The sequence below is a fragment of the Echinops telfairi genome, unplaced genomic scaffold (assembly GCF_000313985.2).
Source record: "Echinops telfairi isolate 266 unplaced genomic scaffold, ASM31398v2 ScPeMD7_5592;HRSCAF=6446, whole genome shotgun sequence".
NCBI classification, from domain to species: Eukaryota; Metazoa; Chordata; class Mammalia; order Afrosoricida; family Tenrecidae; genus Echinops; species Echinops telfairi.
In genome coordinates this window covers 30,414,011-30,421,218 of record NW_022109491.1, presented here as the reverse complement: position 1 = coordinate 30,421,218, position 7,208 = coordinate 30,414,011, and positions in this window count along the sequence as shown.

Below are 7,208 nucleotides of genomic sequence, written 5' to 3'. Positions count from 1 at the left end.
TTCATTCATTAAAGTACACCTGGCAAGACCTTTACTTGGCACTAGCTTCTTCGACATTAATTTAAGAGAGCGGTTTATAGCTGAGATCCATCGAGTTTCCGGTCTTTCCAAATTTCACGTACGTTTTCAACAGCTGTCCTTCTCCATCATTTGTTTGGAATGAAGGCCCTGTTGCCTGCTATCATCTCTGGCAGGCTCCGAGGAATACATGACAGCTGATGTGTGGGAGAACATGCCGTCTGCACCTGGGCACCCGCCCTCCCACTCAACTCTGAAAGGTCAGATTGATGATTACTTCCATCTTTCATGGCCTGCCTCGGGTCCCCAGTGAGCCCAGGAGCTGCATTTCAGAACTACTTTCAGCATCCTACTGTCTGCTGTTGTTAGCTGTTGTGGGGTAGCCCTGACTCCTGGCAAACTCCTGCCCAGTGATGTAAAAATGCTGCCCAATCTTGAGTTATCCCCACGATGGCTTGGAGATTGAACTATTGTGATCCTTAGGTTTTCATTGGCTGAAGTAGATCTCTAGGTCCAGCTTAGTCTGGAAAGGGCACTAAAACCTGGTCAGTGTCATAGCAACCTTCAAGCCTCCCTGAGACAGGTGATGACAGTACCTGGGGTTCATTGGCTAGGGGCTGGAACTCTAACTGGGGTCTCCTTCATGGGAAGCAAGTATTCCACTACTGAACCACCTGCCTGATTTCAAAAACAAGCTAGTGCGAATACACGTGGATTCCGGTGTTGGTGAAGATGACTGTCAGTATTTCAGACTGCCGGAAGAGCAATCACATCTGTCTTGGGAGAAGTAAAGCCAGAATTCTCCTTAGAAGTGAGGATGACAAGGCTTCTTCTCACATGCTTTGGACATGTTACCAGGAGAGACCAGACCCCGGAAAAGGGCATCATGCTTGGTAAAGTACAGAGTCGGTGTAAGAGGAAGGCCCTCAATAAGATGGACTGACACAGTAGCTGCAATTACGGCCTCCAACTGAATACTTCTGTGGATGACTCGGGAGCGGTAGGGTTCCATTCTATTGTAGACAGGGTGGCTGTGAGGTGCAGCCAACTCGATGGTATCTAAAAATACTAATGGTAGCCCGAGCTTCATTTCTGAACATGTGCCATTCCAAAGTAGACTCTATTTGTCAAGGACAGCCACTCGGTTCTGTCAGCCTCAACTGTTTCTAAAGAGGTGAGTCACACCTCCCGTAAATAGAACTTACTTTTCTATTAATGTGGGAAATTTCCAACAGACCAGGTACTCTCTGAGGGAGCAACAGTCCCCAAGTCAGATTGTGGCAATGGAAAACCAAGGGAGGAGTGATGGGAGTGCCCTGGCCCAGATACAGGCAGGAAGGGGGCATTGTCTGGAGAGATGTCAAGTCTGTATTTTAAACGAGTAAAAGTTGGGTTGTTTGTTTTTAATGATCAGGGATGCAAACAACTTCAAACAATAACTGTTATAGAATTCTCTTCTCTACAAACTCCTTTGTTCGATTATATTCTGAACAATGGCAATGATTACAGTTGAGTTTTAATAATGTATATCTAAGCATCATGTCCCCTACCCTCGGTCAGTTTGTTGTGGCGCCTTGAATATTGCAATGATGCTGGTTACGCGTGGTGAACAGATTTCAATGGAGCTTCCAGATGGAGATAGACCATGTTGTAAATACAAAACAAGCAAACAAATAAACAAGCAAAATCCTTGCAGACAAATCTCTGCACATTTCCAAATGCTTCCTTATCATAGATTCCAAGTCAAGGGATTATTAAGGAAATCTATGAACAGTTCAAGACTCTTAGTGTGCATTGCCAGATTGATACCATAATGGAGGCTGTAACTACCTTAACTCACCACAGAAATGTGAGACTACTTCTGAAAATTGGCCTGTGAAAACCTCAGACATCACAACAAAATAGTGTCTAATATCAGGCTGCGGGAAGAGCTCCCTAAGCTGGAAGGCAGCAGCAATTGACCCCGCAGACATGCAAGAGCCTCAGTCTTTCTAGAATCCTGTTTTAGGTTTGACTAGATCTCTCAGGTACAAAGATGCCTGCCAGTCTTGCCAATAGGAAGACATCCTGACTTTCCACATAGCCCCCACCCCCCTCCCTAAATTGCATGTCAATTCTCTCCACCTTCCTTCCTGATGACCCTGGACCATAAATTCTCTCCTGTAGCTCAAACTGTTCTGCATAGACCACAGGAGATGCCCTCTTTGCCTTTACTGTAATGCTGGATTCAAACTTCTTCTCTACAACATGTTACACAGTATCTCTAGAGATGTTTGTGACAATAGCCGTGAGATAACTGCATTTCAGAAACCTCCCCTTTGGAGAACCGATTAAGCAGATGACAGAAATTTCTGAGGAGAACGGCAAGAAACATCCTTGTGGTAGACCAGGGTGGCAGTTACATAATCTCCTGTCACCTTGAGCAAAGGGGTGGAGTCTAACCTGTCAAGCAGGTCATAGCCAATGAAGCCTCTGTGTGGACATGACTTTCTCCTGAGGATTCTGGGGACTCCTGTCTTCCTCCCTGGAGGTGGGACATACACTCTCTCTGCCTTCCCTTTCCTGCTGTTGAGACACTCAGAGAGCTGGAGGAGACAGGTGGAGACCTGTACTAGTGTTGAGATGTTTCCACAGCCACTGGATCCCCAAGACTTTCTACCTACTGGCTTTCAATTTTCCTGCATTCAGCATCATTGCATGTGCTGTGTGAGTCTGAAGAGGAATTTATGGACTAGTATGGCTATATGGGCTAATATCAAACTTATGGATTTACTTGATCTGGACTGGGCTGGAATGTTTTCTCAATATACAATTGATGTTTTATATAAAGGTCTTTCGTACACACATATAAATGTCTATGAGTTTGTTTCTCTAGTCAACCCAGGCTAACACAATCATGAATTGCATTCATGAATGGTCCCAAATCTTCATCTATACATTTTTAACTCTGGAGCCCCGTGTCCCTCATACTTTTTACTATGACTCCCATTTTTCCCCCTGCAATTCCTACTGTCCTAATATTTTCCTTGTGGACATTATGCCCTGATTTTCTGTCATCCGTAGGTCTGATTAAAATAGAGTGGCTTTTCAGCTTCGAAGGCTGTTTTCAGCCATTGATGAAACCAGGTGTCTCTTAACCTCTGTTCGAAGAGAGCATTTATTAGGAGAATCCATATGGACACCACCCTTCCCTGTAATTTATTGGTGTCCCAGTTGCTGCCAGATGCCCTGGATCTTCCTTTTCCTGCTGTGAAATGATTTGAATTGGTGAGAGGGTAAGACTCAAGGGAGTCAAACCACTCCAACAGCAGGCAGCAGACAGTTGGGGCATGGAGATGAGAGGCACGCCAGTTGTGAAAGTAGAGAATACTTTGAATAATTTATAGAGTGAAGGCAGTCCAAGGTAGAAGGAGGAAAGAGTTCAAAGCCTAATACAGCAGCAAGGAAACACTATTGACTGTCTTTATATTATTCAGAGCTCTGGCAGCAGGCAGGACAGGCCATTTCCATTTCAGAAACTAGACTTTGGCAATACAGTAACTTAAAGGAATGAAGAGAATGTGGACCCTGAGAACCAAGAGAGGGTCATAGCTGGGTCTATCTATAACAAAGCAGAGCTCAGTGACAAGGAACAAGAAAGGAGAACTAGGTAGGAGATCAGAGCAGAAGGTGCAGCAAAGTATCCTTGATGTTGAACTTCTGGATTATGAACTAGTACTGGTGTTGGTAGCTGCTGTCAGGTCCGGCCTCCACTCATGACAACCTCATTCACAATGGGCTCAGACTGTTGTAATTTAGTACCAGTATAATAGTGGGCAGTTCAAAACCACCAGCTACTATATGGGAGAAAGACGAGGCTGTCTACTCCCATGAAGAGTTATAGTCTCAGAAACCCACAGGGACAGTTCAACCCTGTCCGATAGGATCTCTAGGAATTTGGAAATGACTCAATGGCAGTGAGTTTAGTTCGTCTTCAAATCACAATCAAATGGGAAAATGACCAGGCAGGTATGAGATAACCCGGGGCCTAAAATGTAGCGTTAAAGACCTTATCTTTTTGAGAATAAAAAATTTGCAGCCACAGAAAAGGATTGCAAATTTGAATTCTGCACTTCTTTCTAGAAAACCTATCCAGATCTGATTATTCTCTTGAGAGATGTCATTGACTCTCACTTTTTACTCAATACTAAGAGAGGGTCATCCTTCATTCCAAAGGGCCATCAGTTATCTATTGTTACAATAGTCATGCATAAGACACAGGCACAAAACCTGATGGTGCTCCACAATAAACATCACAGCTCAAGCTTGTGGGGTCAGTTACGGTCAGCAAGGAAGCTCTGCTGATCTTGGCAGGATTTGCTCAGAGGGCCGGGCTGGCTGGTTGTCAGCTGCTTTAGGCTAGCAGAGGCTAAGGCAACTGGGGTGACTGGCTCCACTCCACTGACTCTCCTCCTCCCGCAAGGGGGCTCAGGCAGGGCCTCAAAGTACTGTGCTGGCAAATCCAAACACGCAGCCACTCGTGAGGCACTGTCATGCTGCAACACTCTGTTGACCAAAGCGAATCACAGGACGAGGCCCAGATCTAACAGGTGGGGACATAGTTCCCAGAGGTTCTTCGGTGGGAGAAACGGAGAAGTTATAAGACAAAAAAATGTAGCCGATGGCAGAGATGAAGAATTGGCAGTCCAAAGTTGGGCATTGAATAAGGAAGACTGAAGGAGAATCGATGCGTTTGAATTGTGCTGGTGGAAAAATATTGAGAGTACCATGGATTGCCTTAAATATTGTTCGCTGCCTTCGAATTAGCTCTGATTTATGGCAACCTCGTGTAGAACAGAACAAGGTGTTGCCCAGTCCGACATCATCTTCATGATCATAGTTAGGTTTGAGTTCACTGGTGCGCCTACCACACCAGTCCATCTCACCGAGGGTGCCCCACATTTTCCTTGGCTTTCTTTTCTTTACCAAACATAATGTCATTTTTATAGTAACCTTTACCCAATACCCCTCGTGAGTTCTGGTGCCCTGATTTCTATAATTAACTAGAGGCTTCATTGTACAATTTGAGACCAGAGTAAATGTGTAAATACGTGAATATTTCCCCTGCCCTGGGTGGCCATAAGATATACAGAGCTAGATTTAAATGCGGGTAACTAAGAAATGAACAGTTTGGGAGAAACATTCATTAGGTGTGAGGTTCTCATGTGTCTCTCAGACCCATTTCAGTGGGGGAAGACCCATTTACTGAGAACCTGCTCAGTAAATGTTATTTGCCACCAGAGAAGCACAGTTACATGTCTGTCTCATTTCAGCATCACAATCCCAGGCAGTTGTCAGAGCCCAGAGAATGATCTCTGTTTCTTCCTGTGGCTGAGAGAGGTTAAGACACTGTCCAAGTTCTCTTCTTGGGCCACAGGTTTGGGCCCCCTTAGCCTTTCCAAGTTGTCTTTCTCAGGCTGCACATACTGGTCACCAAAGCACCATTGGCAACCCCATCCCAAGATAAGCCCACAGGCATCCAAGGAATCCCACTCAGCTTTTTCTGGACAGAGACAGCTTTTTGTTTCTCTGCCAGTTTGGACAGCAGATCCTCCACACTTGGAGCTCTACTAGCTGAGACAATAGCTCTAGAAGTGGAACAAATGGACAGCCAAAGACCCTGCTTGCATCTTAGGGAGGGACCTGCATGTAGTTTGTTTCTTCATGTTTCTCTGCCACCTTCTTGGGCAATTTTCAGGACCAGTCTGGTGCATTTGCTACTCCCATGGCAAGTAAGCCAAAGAGGAAGTGAAAAGTCATCATGCAGCAGTTGCCAACACTACATAAGGAGATGCTCTTAAGTTCCCACTCCCGCTGCAGAAGCCATGGACTATACCTCTGACCCCAGGGGAAGAAATCCAAGAGTGATGAAATCTGAGAACCAACAAGCAGTAAAATAAAATCTCAACACACTGATGAAGATTGAAGAATACAGTCTTCATTTCTTCTTGTTTTTAAATGCTTCCTCCCCCCACTATCATGATCCCAAATCTATCTTACAAATCCGGCTAGACCAGATGATGTACACTGGTACAGATAGGAACTGGAAACACAGGGAATTCATGACAGATGATCCCTTCAGGACCAGTGGTGAGAGTGGCAATACTGGGAGGGTAGAGGGAGAGTAGGATAGAAAGGGGGAACCAAGGAGCTACATATAACCTCCTTTCTGGGGGATGGACAACAGAAAAGTAGGTGAAGGGAGATGTTGGACAGTGTAAGATATGACAAAATAATAATAATTTATAAATTGTCAAGGATTTGTGGGTGGGGTGGGATGGAGGGGGGAAATGCAGAGCTGATACCAAGGGCTCAAGTAGAAAGCAAATGCCTTGAGGATAATGAGGGCAACAAATGTACAAATGTGCTTGACACAATGGAAGTATGTATGGATTGTGATAAGAATTGTACGAGCCCCCAATAAAATGATTTAAAAAAAAAAGAATACAGCCTTCAGTATGGAATAAAACTCAATGTAAACAAAAATCCTTACAACTGGACCAATGAACAGCATGATAAATGGAGAAAAGTTTGTCAAGAATTTCATTTTACTTGGATCAACAATCAATGCTCATGAAAGCAGCAGTCAAGAAATCAAGCAAAGTATTACACTAGGCAAATATGTAGCAGGAGACCTCTTTTAGGTGTTAAATAAACAAAGATGTTACTAAGCATTCCCTGTCCAGGTTATGGTATTTTCAAACACCTCATGTGCATGTGAAAATCAGACAATGAATAAGGATGACTGAAGATCAATTGATATATTTGAATTATAGTGCTGGTGAAGAATATTTATATTTCCACGGACTTTCAGAAGAACAATCTGTCTTGGAATAAACACAATCAGAATGCTCCTTAGAACTGAGGATTGTAAGATTTCATCTCATGTACTTTGGGCATGTTCAGAAGAGACCACTCCCTGGAGAAGAATATGATGTGAGGTAAAGTAGAGCATCAATGAAAAAGAGGAAGATCCTCAACAAGATGGATTGACACAGTAGCTACAACAATGGGCTCAAATATAACACAGATTGTGAGGATGGTGCAGGACTGAGAAGTGTTGCATTCTATTGTATCTAGGGTCGCTAGGAGTTGGAACTAACTTGTTGGCACCTAACAACAACAACAACAACAACAATGACAACAACAAC